Genomic DNA, 18,807 nt, shown 5'->3' on the forward strand with positions numbered 1-18,807 from the left:
ACTAATATTCACCTTCTTTTTCCTTTATTATTTTTTTTTTTTTTTAATTTTTTCACATAGATTTACATATCCAGATACAACTTTAAATTTTCTGGTGCACCACACAACCATCACCAAGGTAGGGCGGGAACAATGCGGTGCTGTCATGGCTCTGGAAAATCAAATTACTCGTAAGTAATTATCATTTTTTCCCTTCCCCATGACAGCACTGCAGACATGAGAGGAAAGATAGACTATACTCCTAGGGTGGGACAACAGCAGACAACACTTTTCTCCGAAAGGTCAGATTTGAGGGCCCTAGGTCTAGTCTATAGTGTCGGAAGAAAGTGGATGGTGAGGACCATATGTGCTGCTTTACAGATCTGCTCAACCGAAGCATTTGCCCCTTCAGCCCAGGACGTGGCTATGGCTCTCGTAGAGTGAGCTGTTACACCCAGTGGGGGAGTCTGATCTAAAGAAGAATAAGCCAGTGAAATACCCATATGTAGCCATCGTGCAATTGTTGATTTTGAAGCTTTCTTACCCCTGTTTGTCCCCTGAAAGGGGACAAAAAGGGCTGAAGACTGCCGCCATGATTTTGAGGCTTCTATATATTGAAGCAGGCAACGTCTGACATCTAGGCAATGGAAGGTTTTCTCTCCCTGGGATTTGGGGTTTGGACAAAACAAGGGCAAAATTATCTCCTGCTCCCTGTGGAATTTGGAATTTACCTTCGGTAGGAAGGCCGGAGCAGTTTTTATGATCACTCTATCATCCAAAAAGGTGGTATATGGTGGATTTACAGATATTGCCTGCAGCTCGCAGACACGACGAGCTGAGGTTAGGGCCACCAGGAGTACTGTGTTTAGCGTTAGCGCCTTTATTGAGATGGAAGCAATAGGCTCAAATGGAGACCCTGTCAGTGCCCTTAATGCTAAATTTAGATCCCAGGGAGCTACCTTAGATGTTAATTTTGTGGGCCCGGATGTAAAGGAGGCCAGAATGAATCTATAGATCCATGGGTAATCAGCCAGTTCTTGATCAAACAACTCACCCAGGGCCGATACCTGCACTTTTAGGGTGCTTGTGGACAGTCCTTTTTCCAGTCCTATCTGGAGGAACTCTAGGATCTCTTTTATTGGTATTTTCTGGGCTGTCCCAGTCCATTGTCGGCTCGTGAACTGCAAGAATTTTTCCCAATTTTTTTGGTATTTACGTGAAGTTACCTCCTTTCTGCTAGCGAGCAGGGTGGTTACTAACGGGTCTGAGAACCCTTTTGCTAAAAGGAGTCCCCTCTCAAGTTCCATGCAGTGAGGTGCAGCCTGTGAACCTTGGGGTGTTCTACTTGGCCCTGGTATAGCAGATTCAGGGTATCTGGGAGGATCCATGGCTCCGAGATAGACATGCATCTGAGCCATGTGAACCATGCCCTTTTCGGCCAGAAGGGCGCAACCAGGATTATTCGAGCTTTGTCCTGTCGGATCTTTTTCAAGACTACCGGAATCAATGGAAACGAGGGGAACGAAATTTCCACTGGTGTAGTAGCGAATCCACCCCCTCTGGTTGCTCTCTTGGATTTAGGGAGTAGAACCTATCCACTTTTCGATTTTCCTTGGTAGCAAACAGGTCTACTTCTGGTGTGCTCCAGGCAGCGCAGATTTCCCCAAATATTTTTTGACTTGGGGACCATTCTCCCTGGTGTAGTACATGATGGCTTAAATAATCGGCCAGATAATTGTCTGCCCCCTTTAAATGTGTACCCGATAAGGACAGAAGATTGTTTTCCGCCCATGCGAATAATTCCCTGGCCTCTGCCATAAGGGTTGCCGACCTTGTACCCCCTTGTCTGTTTATGTATGCTATGACCGTGTTGTTGTCGGATACTATGGTGACATGTCTCCCTTGCACTTCTCGCTTTACTAGGGGAAGGGCTCGCCTCACAGCCGCCAGTTCTTTTAGATTTGAGGATGCATCCCTCATTCTGGGTTCCCACTGGCCCTGTAGGGTTCGTTTCTCTATGTTTGCCCTCCCAACCACTCGGACTTGCGTCCGTGGTCAGTGCCACCGAGTTTTGAGTAGTCCAGGGCACTGATCTGTTTAAGTTTTCGGTGCTCAGCCACCATTTTAATGACTCCTGCACTTGAGGTGAGAGAATGATCTCCCGATTTAAATTGGAAGGACCCTTCTCCTGCTCGGATAGGATCTGCCACTGTAGTTCTCTCCTATAGGCTTGTGCCCACCGGACTGCTGGGATTGTTGCTGTTAACGTGCCCAGGAGCGACATTGCCTCTGTATTTTTTGTTGGATAGCCCCAACTTTCCTTTCTGGAAGAATGCACTGCTGTTTTAATGAGTCCAACTGAATTCCAAGGAATTCTTGTGACTGCACTGGAGTTAATTTGGATTTTTTTTAGATTGATCATCCAGCCTAACCTGGTTAATATTTCCAGGACCTATGTAACTGCATTTTTGCAATTTTTCTTGTCGTTTGCTATGACGAGGAAATTGTCTAGATAGGATACCAACAGGATATTTTCCCTTCTTATAAAGGATGCTACTTTCCCGATGATTTTTGTAAATATTCGAGGGGCTACTGATACCTCGAAGGGTAGGCACTGGTACTGTAGATGAGTGGGGACTTGAGCAATCTCTACTACCAATCTTAGATATTGTTGGTGTTCCCCCCATATTGGGACATGGTAATAGGCGTCGGTAAGATCTATTACTGCCATGTAGCAACCCGGGTCGAGTAGCTTCACTGCTGACCCCAAGGTCTCCATTTTGAATTTCTCTGTTCTGATGTATTGGATCAGGGCTTTGAGATTGAATATTGTTCTTAGTGACCCATCTGGTTTTGGCGTGAGGAACAGAGTGCTGTAAAACGCTTTCCCTACTTGATGACACGGTACTATTATTAGTACCTCCTTTTGCATGAGGAGTTGAATCTCCTTTTCTAGCGTGGCCTGATTCTTTTAGGCTACCCGGGTCACTTTTACTCTTTGAGGTGGAAGGCTTAGAAAACTTAGTCGTAGGCCCTCGGCTAACAGGTCGGTTACCCACATTGAGGCGGGCAATGCTACCCATTGATGGACAAAGAACCGACGCCTTCCCCCAACCGCCCTGGTGTCATTGCTTAATATCGGGTCTCGGGGTGGCTTTACTAAAGAGGAATCCTTTCTCTTTTCCCCTCCAGGGTCTGCCCCGCGTGGCTCTATCGTCTGGCCGCTCTCGGCTCCCTCTATTCCCTACTCCACGAAAGGACGAGCGAGCTTCAGTCCACCGACGCCTAGGGAAGGGGGGTGGAAACCGTTTTTTCTTATCTGGCGCTTTTTCTAAAATTTCGTCCAATGCTTTCCCAAACAGGTATTGACCCTCACACGGGACGACGCAGAGTTTAACCTTTGACTGGAAGTCTGACGACCAGTTTTTTAACCAAAGTGCTCTGCGGCCTGAATTTGAAAGGGTGCATGCACGGGCGGCACCTCGGACGGAATCTACTGCGGCTTCAGCCAGGAATCCCGCTGCCTTCTGTAGGGAAGGTATTGCCTCCAGCAGTGTCTCCCTTGGGCATTTATTCTTAATTTGGTCACTTAATTCGTCTAACCACTTGACAATAGCACGCGCTGTACAAGTGGCGGCCACCTACGGCTTAAATGACCAAGCCGATGCTTCCCAAGCAGATTTTAGAAAAGCGTCTGCTTTCTTGTCAAGGGGATCTTTAAAGGCGCCTATGTCATCAAATGGCAATGCTATTCCCCTGGATGTACTAGCAGTGGCGGAATCTAGTCTGGGAGCTTTTTCCCATTTATCGCATACCTCCTCATCAAATGGGTATTTACGTTTGAGCGCCTGCGGTATGGACATTTTTTTGTTGAGTTTCTTCCATTCCCTCTTGATTAAATTTAACAGGTTATCATGGAAGGGAAAAACCCTTAGTTTCTTCCCCTCAAGATTGCTAAACATAGCATCTTGAATTGATTTTGGCTCTTTTGGTGTTTCAAGTCCCATTGTGGACCTTACAAGCTTTAATAATTTCCCAATGTCCTCAGATAGGAAATATGGACGACCCTTTTCCGCATCTGAGGAGTCCAGGTCCGAGTCCGAGGGTCCTATCTCTTGTTCTTCCTCAGACTCTGTCAGTAGTTATTTCTGTGGGAGGGAGAGGAGGAGGTGGGGGTGAAGCAGGAGTTATATCGGAGCCAAGTGTAGTCTGCTCCTTTAATTCATCTTTTACCGTCGACTTTACTTGATCCCGGATCATAGTTTTAATGCTCTGGAGCAGGGATGGAGACTCTTCGGCCACTGTTTTTTTAATGCACGAGCGACAAAGTCGCTTCTCATAAAATTTAGCTAGGGCCTTTTTGCATAGTGCACATTTCTTGTTCTTTCACTTTGATGTGGCCTTTCCCTACAGAAGACATACATAGGGAAGTTGTTAATATATTGTGCTGCCTTACAAAGGCACTCACCCGGCCCTCTGGGTACCCCGGTAGCCGGTGGTTCTTCCTCCAGTGCGCGCATCTCGCCTTCAGGATCCATTTGCGCTCCGCTGCTGATCTGGCTCTACAACTCCGGAGCCTGTGTGCAGCCTCTCAGGGACCAGTGGCACCTGCCTTGCCTCCCTTTTTATGGAGGAGCGGTGCTCGCTTCTGGGACCGTTCCCGCCCAGAAGTGCCCAGTACACCGCTCCCCCGGCGTGTGACGTCACTTACGGTGCGACCCCGGAAGCCGTCGCCACTCAGTCGGCGCCAGCGTCGTTGTGGCCACGCCTCCCCCGGCCCAGCCTCCCACTGGAGTGGCCGCCGGCGAGTCTCACGAGGAGGACACCGCTCACAGCGCCCACCGAGCTGGGCTGACAGGCGCGCGCCACTGCGCCTCGCTGCCATCCTCTCCCCGCGGACCTCGGCCTCCTGACCGGACGACATCAGAGGGGGATCCCTCCGGAGGTACGTACTCTGCCCCAGGCATCCGCCTGCGGGAAACTGGAATCCAAACTGAGGAAGAGAGGTGCCACCCCCTTCTTATGTCCCTGCTACATGTTTCCTGTTTCCTGGGGGCAGATACCATCTCTCATGTCTGCTGTGCTGTCATGGGGAAGGGAAAAGACACCTTGGTCAGCAATCATAAAGCAACAAATGTTGCACTCACCACAAGGATAGGAGCCACAAGTGGAACTGCCGGAACTTAATTTGATAATTGCCCGTCTATAGTGACTGGAAGTTAGATTATTCTTGAGATTCGTGATCTCTTAACCACCATTTTTGGAGTCTGGGAAAGCCATGGTTTAAGCTTCGGTTCACTTAATAAGATGTCCCAATTCTTTCTTAGTTTACCATATACATCATTCCATTGATTATGGTATGTGGTTACCAAATTGATTGTATGGATAGAGTCCCTTAGAACAGGTTTCAAGATTCAGATTGTTGCGAATGTTTGAAGGCCTTTGAGATAATCCTGCATGGATAACCCCTGACCTTGAATCTCTGTGTAAGCTTGTAGGCTACGCTGTTGAAATCATCAAGAGCGCTGCAGTTGCATTTTAGGCGTAAAAATTGTCCCTTTGGGATACCATTACATAGGTGTGCCAGGTGAGCGCTTGAACAGTACAACAAGCTATTAGCCGCTGTTTCGCACCGATAGACACAAATACGTAAACGCTTTCCTTGAATGGAAATCTTGAGGTCCAGAAAATTGACCGTAGTTGTGGAGGTACAGGATGACAATTTGATGTTCCAAGGGTTGGTATTTAGATTATCAGCAAAAAGATTACAGTCCTCCAAAGTGCCAGTCCAGAATAAGAGTATGTATATCAATAAGACTATGTCATCTGTCTGGAATGACTTAGTGAATCCTGCTCTGAGCAGGGGGTTGGACAAGATGACCCAGGAGGTCCCTTCCAACTCTACCATTCTGATTCTATTATATACCTGTACCATTTCAGCACATGGGGCTTAAAGGGAACCAGTGGCGCCTGTGGGTATCCTCCCACCATTCCATAAAGAGATTTGCATACAAAGGCGCACATCTTGCTCCCATGGCTGTACCAGAAGCCTGTGATGCGCCCCAGGGGCCGTGAGATACTCAGTACCAGGCCGGTCGTCTTAAGGGGATGTGTCACAGTGGCAGTGACACGGTCCGTGGCCCCAGGCTGTCATGTAAAAGGGGAGTATTGATTAGGGATAAAGTATATGTAGCGATTTGTGACGCCAGTTGGAGTGTTCGACTGTAGTATAGCCGGCACTGCAGATGATCCCTGGGGGAGTAGATGGTGATGGCAGTGCAGATGTTTAACCCTTTCCAACCAGGGCTAACCCCCAGAGATTGTGATGGAAGTAGAAGGCACGGAGTAATAAGGCAGGAGACAAGGGAAGTCACTTTACCATTTACTGTAGTTCAGGTGCAGTTGAGAGGAGATATTCCAACTCTCACCAGGTTACAGTCTGCTCTGCAGAATGGGAGTTATCCTTCACTCTGCTGTGACTCGGTGTAAGTTTACTGCTATTCTAATCCCTTCTGGGACCAAGGCTTCCTGGGGTCTAGAACTTTCCTGTATAGCCACTACTCACTGTGTTTTCCTCCTCTTGAAACTTGCAGCTTGGATCCTGTGTGAAGCTCACGTTCCTTCTTGCACAATCCTCACTGATCCTAGTTCGCTTCTGTCTTCTTGGGGAAAACACTCCACTCTTGGTTGTATAAACTCACACAGTCTCTCAGCTTACCACCCAGCTCTAAAAACATGGATGAACTAGGGGCTGATTCCCTGATGCTTCTTAGCTTTGCTCCTGAAGGAAGCGCATGGCATGGCTTCAAAGAGCGTTCTCCATCTTTCCTTCTTCACCGAAAACAACAACTCTCAACTCCTCCCCCTCCCAGTTAGGGTGTGTCTGCAAAGCTCTAAGCTTCAGACAAGTAAAGGAGTGAGGTGAATTGTGTGTGCTTTGTGGTCTCTATCAGAGAAAGCATAACTCCCATTGCTCACAAAACACATACAAAACAGTACATATTTAACCCTTATGTGGTGGTAAAGATGCAGGGCGCCACACCTGTCTATAAAAAACCACTCAATGATGAAGTATTTTTTTTCTGGAATCATTTTGAAGAGATCCAAAATAAAAGAATTGTGCTTTCTGTCTCTGCTGGAACTCTTGTCCAAAAAATGTGCAACCACAAGAACACCCAAGTGGTGTTCAATAATGGGTTACAGTGATTCTACGTCAAGAGATAAAATAATAGTGCCGGCTAGTATGATAAGCTCTTCCAGTTGTTGAATGAGATGCACCGAATTCATGACCAAGGAACCTAGAGAACAAAGGGTTGTAAGAAGTAATCTAGATAGATGCATGGTGGCTCAAATAATCCACCAATCCCAGAGATAATCGGCCTACATGGTGGATTCTCTAGAGATTTGTTAATTTTTGGTAGCATGTACAGCATTAGTACCCTTGGATAATCCGTGGAGAGAAAGTCCCTTTCTTTTTGTCAATAATACCATGGCGATAAGCAGCAGAGATGAGTCGATCAACCTGTGTCTTGAAGACTATTGTTGGGTCAGAGGGCAGAACCTGGTAATGAGAAGGGTTTTCTAATTGCCGTTTAGCCTCCTTGGTATACATCTCTTTAGGCCAAATGGCTATATTCCCCCCTATATCCACCTCCTTAATGACGAAGGAAGGAGTCATGTTGTTTGAGTTGCCGCAGGGTCCTGGTCTCCTCTCTAGTCAGACTTTTTGGACCACCTCTGTTTAACTTGAGTTTGTGGATATCCTTACTCACAGTGTCAAAAAATATTTGTACTGTTGGGAAGAGGGAAAAAGTGGGGGTGGCCTGGGAAGGTAATGCGGATAACCCTGGGGTCGTCACAATCGGCTACATTATAGGTTGTGTCGGCTATTTTCCCCACTACCTGGTAGGGCCCCTGCCATGCAGCTTGAAACTTATTCTGCTTAGTGGGCTCTAACACCAGGACCTTCTGTCCTATTTCCAAAGTGCGCTCTCTGGCCCTCCGATCATACCATACGCGCTGGCGCCACTGTGTCGCCTGCAGGTTCTCACCTACAACCTGGGTCAGCTCCTGTAGGCGGTCCCGGAATTCCAGCACATAGGGTACAATAGGTACCCCTTCTATGAGGCCCTCCCCTTCCCAGTGTTCCAGCACTAAGTCTAGGGGTCACCTTACCCGTCTTCCGTATACCAGCTCGAACGGGGAGAACCCCTTGGATTCTTGGGGCACCTCCCGATAGGCAAACAGGAGGTGTGGCAACAATTTCTCCCAGTCCCTGTAGGTCCTGGTAAGAGTTCCAATGAGCTGTTTTAATGTCCCGTTAAAGCGTTCACACAACCCATTGGTTTGTGGATGGTACGGGGCACTTCTAATGGACTTTACGCCGCACAGCTTCCACAGTTGGTTGGTCACCTCTGCTGTAAACTGGGTACCCTGGTCCGAGATAATCACCCGGGGAAATCCAACCCGTGAGAAAACCTGGAGCAGGGCGGCCGCCACCGTCTCTGCCAGTATGTTAGGTAACGCAACCACCTCTGGATACCGTGTGGCATAATCTACCACTGTCAATATATACTTTTTCCAGGACGGACTGGGTTTGGCTAACGGCCGCTACTCGGCTAAATGGTTCCTCCACAATAGGGAGGGGGCGTAATTTGGCCTTGCATCGATCCCCCTCTTGCCAATGCGCTGACAACTGCCACAGGTCTGGCAGTACTGACGAACATCATAGGTTACCCCCGGCCAAAAGAAGTTTTGTGTCAGACGATGCCTGGTGCGACTGACGCCGAAGTGCCCGGCCAAGGGTATATCATGAGAGATTCGCAGTAACTCCTGCCTATATTTCTTGGGAACTACCAGCTGTTGTTTTATAGTGGGGCTCGTCCCTGTGTGGTGCTGCTCTGTGATCCGGTAGAGGAGTCCCTGCTTCCATACAAACTGTTCCCCTTCCAGTACTCCTCTCCCCTCCTGTGCCTTCCCACGATATCCCTCTAATGAAGGATCCTCAAGTAACTCCCTCTTAAATTCATCTGGGGTGGCCCAAGAAATGTGTCTGGCTATGGGAATACGTGCAGGGCTGGGATGTCTTACCTGGGCCTCCTCTGAGTGTGATTCCGCCTCCGCAGCTCAAGCTTGTCTCCGGGTGGTCACAGGATAGGTCTCAGCCAGAGGGGCCACCGAGAATGCAGACAACATGGGCCCCAAGTCATTTCCTAGCAAGACGTCTGCAGGCAAATCCTCCATCAACCCGACCTCAACAAGGTCATCCCCGACTCCCCAGTTCTGCCAGTCCTGGCAGTGGGTAGTCTATGTGTAGCTCCCCCTGCTACACGGACTGCCACTGTCCGGTCCGTCTTCTCTTGGTCCCGGACGAGATGAGGCTTCACAAGGGTCAAAGTTGCCCCGGAATCCCTTAGTCCCTGCATACGTTTCCCATTAACCCACACGACCTGTCGATGCTGTTGTCGATTATCTGCCCGGGCTGCCTGCACGGGGTCTACTTCATGCAGCACTTCCTCCATCTCTTCCACCCCTTGGTTAATCGTAACCCCCAATGCCGGGTCAGCTTCGCCTTGGTATCAGTGTACAGCAGCCCGGCTGAAGGTAGCTGTTCCCGCATTTTGGCCACTGGGTATGCTGAGTCCGGTTGGGGCATTGTCTTTGCAGGTGGCCCAGCTGACGACAGGTGTGGCATTGCGTCCCAGGGGGACTGTGGTAGGCCGGGTTTCTAGCTGGTCCCCCTACAATCTTCGGTAGTTTGGGGCCCTCCAGGTCCATGGGCGGGCCCCTAGTGACCACCTTTGATCTGGACAACTGCAGCCTCCTGGCATCATGATGTTCATTGGCCAGACGAGCGGCTTCCTCAAGAGTCGTTGGCCGCCTGTCCCGAAGCCATTCCTGTGTCTCGGGGTTTAGTCCATTAAAGAATCGTTCTAACAGGAAGAGCTGGAGGACGTCCTCCTTAGTGGTTGCTTGGTTCCCTTGTAACTACTGTAGCAGTGACCACCGTAATTTACAGGCTCATTCAGCGTGGGTATCGGTTACGCGTTTTATAAGTCCGCGGAACTTTTGGCGGTAGGCTTCTGGTGTCAGCGCATATCGGGCCAAGATCACTTCTTTGATCCACTCATAGTCCATACAGTCCTCATCAGGTACCGTGCGATAGGCGTACGCTGCCCGGCCTGTCAGCTTGCTGGCCAGAATCTGAACCCGTTCCTCCGGCTTCACTTGATGAAGGGCACACTGCCGCTCAAAGTCCTGCAGAAAGTCATCAATGTCTTCCTCTGCCTCCCCCAACTGTCGGAAGGCATTATACTGGATCTTTTTGTGGCTTACTGTTGAAGGTACCTGGTCGAAGGCCAGAGCTCCCCCTGCTCGCTGACTCTCCTCTCTCCGCTCTGCCATCTCCATCTTGGCCAGCTCCACTTTGGTCTGCTCTGCCATCTCCATCTTGGCTAGCTTTATCCTGGTCTGCTCGGCCATCTTTTCCTTCAGATCAGTACGCACATCAGCCATCACCTCTCGTATGATCTCTACTGCAGGGTTTAGGCCATAGAACGCCAGTCTGTTCTTTACCTCCCTCTGGAATTCGGTCTCCTCCACATTCACATTGGGGGGCGCTGCACTGTCGTGTTCCATGATGGCTGCTATCAAATCTGCTTTTGTTTTGTTGCTGGCGATCAACCCTCGGGCTTCCACCAGATCTTTTAATGTAGTCCTCTTTAACTTCTGGTAGTTATTTTCCATTCATTCCTTTCCTCCTGTAGAAGGGGTATCAAATCCCGCTGTCTGCCACCAGTGTAACGGGGTCTACCCAGGCTGGGGTACCTCTTTCAGTACCACCCCGTGTTTTCGGAGGTCCGCTCTGCGTTGGCTGGAGTCTGAAGGAATGACACTGGCTGGAATTCCTTGGTTACATGGGCGCATATAAAAGATCACTGCTTCTCCACGTATTTCCAGTCTGACAACACTTTACTCACAGGACACAGAATATATCACACAGATACACAGGGCAGGCCAATAGAAAAGCGGCAGGCCAGACATGCATTACAAAAGCCGCAGGTGGCCGGAGCCTGCCGATGTTTACTGTGGGAATTACAAAGGTGGGTGGAGGGCTTACAAAAGGAGAATATCGTGTCCCCTCTGCCCAGGGGCGCAGCTTGTAGGCTGATGCATTAGGGACATGCATCTCACATAGAACCTATTATACATACATATACCTGCACAACATATTCTGGGTACTGAGTGGTTCTGTAACACGTAACAGGTGTACTGAAGGACACTGTGTAATTTTAAAAATAGCTTACCTGCCTTGGGCATAAAAAGACCCTGAGACAGAGAGATGAGATCTCTCATTTCATCACACAGAGAGCTACCAGTCTGAACAACACTCAATAAACGAAAGAGAGAGGACTGCAGCCAATTCATCATGGCACCATCACGATGGACACGGATCTAAGATTCTAAGGTAAATAACCTAGGAGTGATCGGCTCCGGTTGGAAGGACACAGATCTGATCCAGTGACCATCTCTGAAGCATGGAGATGTTTGGAGAAAGCCAGGTTTTGGGACCCGCTGGTCGCCTGGTTCCATGGAGATGGTCGGATAAGCCAGGTGGTGACTCTTGTGTCAACTGGTTATGGACCTTGTATGGACAGTATGGACTGTCAGCTCCGTACGCTTGTCATTATCTCTTCTCTGTGTGTATATCACAGGTGGAATAGCGACCCTGAGAGCTGTGATGTTGTGTCAACTGGCTTTGGACCTTCTATGGACTGTTCTCGGTCATCTCCCTATGCTTGTCAATATGTCGTCTCTGTGTGTATCGACCCTGGGAGCTCCACACTTGGTGGCAGCAGTGGGATACTACTCAGTCCGGCGGAACCGGGGGAGCTGCAGGGGGCTTGTGTTCTCACACACCGTCCAGGGCTCCACAACCAGGGAGGCATACAGACAGACCCAGAAGACCATTGATGAGGCATGCACAGCATGTTTCGGCCGCTACTATGTCCAACCCTCATCAACTCGGCTTTGGGAAGAAGATCAGAGTGGATATATGACCTCAACAAGAAACTGAAACTACAGGAGATGTTCCAGCTTCAACGGATTGAATGGGATTTAATCCAGGAACTATGGAATGTGGGTGAAGCCATGCGTGGACCCAATGGATACCAGTTGCTACTGGTGTGGAGTTTATTTTCGTAAGGAGGACAAGGAATATGCTCTGAGGAAACTGGACGAAAGAATGTTTTGTGCCATAAAGGTGAGACCTCTTACATTTGTGACTGTGCATAAAGACATGTTGTGGACTGTTCCCATAAGTGGAGAAATATGATCAGAATCCTATCACGTCTGGCTAATTAAGATGGGGGAGCAATGTGAAGAAACCAGATTATATCTTAATTACCCAGACGACTGTGTTTTTGCAGGCCAAGGGGAGTTGGTTTTTCTATCTGTATATTGGCTTGTGGATTTAAGTGTTTATGTCTGGTGGGTCAAAAAGCCAGTCTTGCAAGCTGATACACTAATTAACATGCTGTGTAAAGGGGGCTTTACACATAGCGATATTGCTAGCAATATCGCTAAAGCGTCACCGATTTTGTGACGCAGTATTTATATTGCTAGCGATATCGCTATGTGTGATACTTACCTCTGACCGGCTCCCCCGCTGGCTATCGCTGATCGCGCGAGATCGTCCACGTCCATTTCTCGTCGGCTGCTTCCTGCTGGGCTTCCTGCTGGCGCCGACGAGCGACGCGTGGACGCGGGCGGGAGAACGTCTTCATCGCCGCGTCTGAAAGGTAAGTAACGACCGCTGCTGCGTTGCTACATCGCTGGTGAGTCTGCCTATTTGGCAGCTCACTAGCGACCATTTAGCGATGCACCAGCGATCCTGACAGGGTCATATCGTGGTCGGGATCGCTGGTGCATCGCTAAATGTATAGGGCGTTTAAGTCTGTAATAGTGACTGTACATAGTTGTCACGATCCCACCGCTGACACGGGTATGTCAGCGGACAGAGGGACTGCGACACACTGCAGACACATGACTATCACAGGCACAGTGGGGGTTTATATTAGTTATCCCACCCCTGGCACCATGTGGCAAAAATACAGCAAGCTAGTCTTGCCCTAACAATATATCGCAGGGGGGTTATTTTGGATGCCCCACCACTGCTAACAACCTTCCAAGAACTGCGGGGATTTATGTATATTCCACTTTCTCAGTTCCACTTTCTAACTCGCAGCTCTCTGGCGCCCCCTTATCCTCAGGTCAGTCAGGGAACTACACCTAGGATAATTCGTCACTGGCTGGCTGCTTCAATGAGGTCTGAACCTGGCACGCTGCAGTGAGGGAAATATCAAGGCTCTGGCCGCAGCCACCCAATTAGCTTATCAAATCCCTTTCTGTCACAGCCAGCAGTACCCGGGGCCCAAATCACATTTCACCGCCACCAGCTACGATTCACTTAATCAATGAGTTAACATAGTAACATAGTTAGTAAGGCCCAAAAAAGACATTAGTCCATCCAGTTCAGCCTATAAAATTCTGTCAGAATAAATCCCTAGATCTACGTCCTTCTAAAGAACCTAACAATAACTGTAAGATACAATATTGTTACGCTCCAGGAAGAACATCCAGGCCTCTCTTGAACCCTTCGACTGAGTTCGCCATCACCACCTCCTCAGGCAGGGAATTCCAGATTCTCACTGCCCTAACAGTAAAGAATCCTCTTCTATGTTGGTGGAAAAACGTTTTATCCTTCAGACGCAGAGAATGCCCCCTTGTGACCGTCACCTTCCTTGGTATAAACAGATCCTTTGAGAGATATTTGTATTGTCATCTTATATACTTATACATGGTTATTAGATCGCCCCTCAGTCGTCTTTTTTCTAGACTAAATAATCCTAATTTTGCTAATCTCTCTGGGTATTGTAGTTCCCCCATCCCCTTCATTAATTTTGTTGCCCTCCATTGTACCCGTTCTAGTTCCATTATATCCTTCCTGAGCACCGGTGCCCAAAACTGTACACAGTACTCCATGTGCGGTCTAACCAGAGATTTGTACAGAGGCAGTATAATGCTCTCATCATGTGTATCCAGACCTCTTTTAATGCACCCCATGAGCCTGTTTGCCTTGGCAGCCGCTGCCTGTCACTGGCTGCTCCAGGTAAGTTTATCATTAACTAGTATCCCCAAGTCCTTCTCCATGTCAGATTTACCCAGTGGTTTACCGTTCAGTGTGTAATGGTGATATTGATTCCTTCTTTCCATGTGTATAACCTTACATTTATCATTGTTAAACTGCATCTGCCACCTTTCGGCACACGTTCCCAACTTATCCAGATCCATCTGTATCAGAATACTATCTTCTCTTGTATTGACTGCTTTACATAGTTTTGTATAATTTGCAAATATCGATATTTTACTGTGCAAACCTTCTACCAGATCGTTAATAAATATGTTGAAGAGAATAGGTCCCAACACCGACCCCTGCGGTACCCCACTGGTCACAGCGACCCAGTTAGAGAATATACCATTTATAACCACCCTCTGCTTTCTATCACTAAACCAGTTACTTACCCATTTACACACATGTTCCCCCAGACCCAGCATTCTCATTTTGTGTACGAACCTCTTGTGTGGCACGGTATCAAACGCTTTGGAAAAATCAAGATATACCACATCCAATGACTCACCTTGGTCCAGTCTATAGCTTACCTCTTCATAAAAACTGATTAGATTGGTTTGACAAGAGCGATTCCTCATAAACCCATGCTGATATGGTGTTAAACAGAAATTCTCATTGAGATAATCCAGAACATCCCTCAGAAACCCTTCAAATATTTTACCAACAATAGAGGTTAGACTTACTGGCCTATAATTTCCAGGTTCACTTTTAGAGCCCTTTTTGAATATTGGTACCACATTTGCTATGCGCCAGTCCTGTGGAACAGACCCCATCGCTATAGAGTCTCTAAATATAAGAAATAATGGTTTGTCTAATACATTACTTAGTTCTCTTAGTACTCATGGGTATATGCCATCCGGACCCAGAGATTTATCTAATTTAATCTTATTTAGCCGATTTTGCACCTCTTCTTGGGTTAGATTGGTGACCCTTAATATAGGGTTTTCTTTTTCTCTCGGCATTTCACCTAGCATTTAATTTTCCACCGTGAATACCGTGAAGAAGAAGGTGTTTAATATATTAGCTTTTTCCTCATCATCTACAACCATACTTTCCTCACAATTTTTTAATGGGCCTACACTTTCACTTTTGATTCTTTTACTATTGATATAGTTGAAGAACAGCTTGGGATTAGTTTTACTCTCCTTAGCAATGTGCTTCTCTGTTTCCTTTTTGGCAACTTTAATTATTTTTTTAGATAAAGAAATTTTCTGCTTATACAAATGTATATCTTTGTACTGTGTTAGCCAGTAGATAGAAAAATATTCAGAATTGAGTCATCAGTGGTTGATACCTTTTAATGGCTAACTGAAAAGATGGTAACACATTGCAAGCTTTCGAGACTACTCAGGTCTCTTCATCAGGCATTGACTAATACAAAATCTGAAGGGTCACATATTTATGCACAATACAGCACAGAAAAAATGCAATAGATAAGACAAGTGAAGTGAAGCAGAATTATGGTTATGGGAGAGGGAGAAACATAAATATTGGACCAGTTCATAGATAAGGAGTCCGGATGTTTCATTGTCCTCTGATTGGGGTCTCCTAATGTGTTGTGATGCCCTCACAAGGTCTTAGGAGCAAATTTCTTAATTGATGTAAAAAGACATAAATCCATGCGGCACATTCATTCCAGCATTGAGAGTGTCAAAGGTCGTCATAAACTTAAACTCCCTTACCCTCCTGTCTCTCTGAGATGTGAAGTTACCTTTCAATACCAGTAATTTTATATCCATGTTGCTGTGATCAGGGATACAAAAATGTTTTGCCACAGGTAGATCCATTCTTTTTTCTCTTATTGTGTAACGATGAGCATTCATATGTGGGGGAGACAGGGCAAAAGCTTAGAACAGATAGATAAGAATAACACGTCACTCCTTGTTTTTTTAAAGGTGCTCAGATAAGGGTTACCACTCCCTTATAATAAATATAAAAAATAAAAAATAATCTGGCACTCAAATGATTGCTACAGCGAAATAATTTTTTATTTCTCACAATCCAAAATATAACGTTTCGGTCTATTCAGCGACCTTCATCAGACTGGAATAAGCAAACAAAATAGAATCATAAAGTCAATACATGACCTATACCCAAGGAATATACAAGAAAAAAACCATAGGAATATAAATAAATAGTATACAATTATGGCTGTATATGTAAATATCGTGCAAAAATGCACTAAAAAATAAATAAACATAGTTCAAAATTAAATCCATCACATAATATTAATATGACCCTTATAGAGATTCAATGTATATTAGAATATTCAGAATTTACATAAGCACATTATAGTATAAATTTCACTGCGAACCTGTTATCAAAACTGGAATATCAAAGAAATAGCCTCGCTTACCAGTTTATGCTAATGTGAGTGAGCCCCATAGACATAAAAAGCTGGAGCATCTGAAAACAATGAGACCGCCTGTGAGATTGCCATCAAATATAAGTAACTAACCACGAGAAAAAGCCCAGAAAGCGTCTTACCAGTGAAGAATCATGTGAAGGAAACCCTGAAAACGGAGCGCTGTATGGTAGCGGTAGGAGCCGGTGAGAAATGCGCCCTGTGATAACGGTAACGGGGACGCTCTCAAATAGCGGTATACCCGGAAGTGCGATACCGGAAGACACGTGCACAATGTTAGTAAGACGCTGTGTAAAGCGCCGATGGACAAGTCGGAAGTGCGTCACTGGGACCTCTCTGGAAGGAAGTGTTCAGTGGAATACACTGGTGTAACGCAAACAGGAAGAAGGTAGTGCAGGAGGCAGTCCAGGAATCTCAATGAAAGATGAGGAAAATGTGTATACAGGAATAACAGAGAAACAAAGGATTTCAAGACGGGACCTAGAAAACATCAAAAAGGATCACATTAAATGAAGACATATTACAATGAAGTATTGTTTTGATCTGTCTAAAAGTAAAACAATAAGAGCCTAGGATAATAACCTTACAAGCGGCAAATAAAACGCCATATTAATAGAACAACGTATTACATCGATTGTAGATCAAATCATAACAAATAATCATTTGTACACAATGTTGTTACATTTATTTTTACATATGTCTCCAAGGTCAAAGTTAGTTCAGAATAAACCTGTGACGTCGTATTCTCTATTTAGTCCCATGGGTTCGAGACTCTGTAAGTAATGAATCCAATATGCTTCTCTTAGTTGAAGCTTTTTTACTAGGTCTCCGCCTCTTCTGTTAATATTGACTTGCTCTAACACCTAGAAACGTAACTGTGCTACTGTATGTCGTGTAGTGTTAAAATGATATGGTACTGGAAGGTGATTTCGTTTACAACGTATGTCCGATTTATGGTGTGATATCCGATCTTTGATTGCCTGGGTAGTCTCCCCTACGTAGATTTTGCCACAAGGGCATTTTATGGCATATATAACAGATTTAGACTCACAAGTGTGGAAACCCAGTATCGGGATATCCAAGCCTGTGAGTGGATGGGAAACTTTTGGACCTTTAAGAACGTTTGCGCATTGAGCGCATTGAAGGCATGGGAACGTGCCCCTTCGTTGGGTTTGAAGGAAAGTTTGTGTAGGAACTATAAGAGTGGAACCAATATCAGCCCTAATAATCTTATTCCTCAAGTTACTCGGTCGACGAAAGCAAGGAAGAAATGGAACTTGAAATTCTTCAATATTTGGAAAACTATCCCGCAAAATGTGCCAATTGGGCTTGGATATCCCGATACAGGGTTTCCACACTTGTGAGTCTAAATCTGTTATATATGCCATAAAATGCCCTTGTGGCAAAATCTACGTAGGGGAGACTACCCAGACAATCAAAGATCGGATATCACAGCATAAATCGGACATACGTTGTAAACGAAATCACCTTCCGGTGCCATATCATTTTAACACTACAGGACATACAGTAGCACAGTTACGTTTCTTGGTGTTAGAGCAAGTCAATATTAACAGAAGAGGCGGGGACCTAGTAAAAAAGCTTCAACTAAGAGAAGCATATTGGATTCATTACTTACAGAGTCTCGAACCCATGGGACTAAATAGAGAATACGACGTCACAGGTTTATGCTGAACTAACTTTGACTTTGGAGATATATGTAATAATAAATGTAACAACATTGTGTACAAATGATTATTATGATTTGATCTGCAATCGCTGTAATACATTGTTCTATTAATATGGAGTTTTATTTGCCGCTTGTAAGGTTATTATCCTAGGCTCTTACTGTTTTACTTTTAGACAGATCAAAACAATACTTCTTTGTAATATGTCTTAATTTAATGTGATCCTTTTTGATGTTTCCTAGGTCCCGTCTTGATATCCTTTGTTTCTCTGTTATTCCTGTATACACATTTTCCAGCGATGAGTCATCTTTCATTGAGATTCCTGGACTGCCTCCTGCACTACCTTCTTCCTGTTTGCGTTTCACCAGTGTATTCCACTGAACACTTCCTTCCAGAGAGGTCCCAGTGACGCACTTCCGACTTGTCCATCGGCGCTTTACACAGCGTCTTACTAACATTGTGCACGTGTCTTCCGGTATCGCACTTCCGGGTATACCGCTATTTGAGAGCGTCCCCGTTACCGTTATCACAGGGCGCATTTCTCACCGGCTCCTACCGCTACCATACAGCGCTCCGTTTTCAGGGTT

This window comes from Dendrobates tinctorius, unplaced genomic scaffold (assembly GCF_039654945.1).
Source record: "Dendrobates tinctorius isolate UK_male_01 unplaced genomic scaffold, ASM3965494v1 ptg000015l, whole genome shotgun sequence".
NCBI classification, from domain to species: domain Eukaryota; kingdom Metazoa; phylum Chordata; class Amphibia; order Anura; family Dendrobatidae; genus Dendrobates; species Dendrobates tinctorius.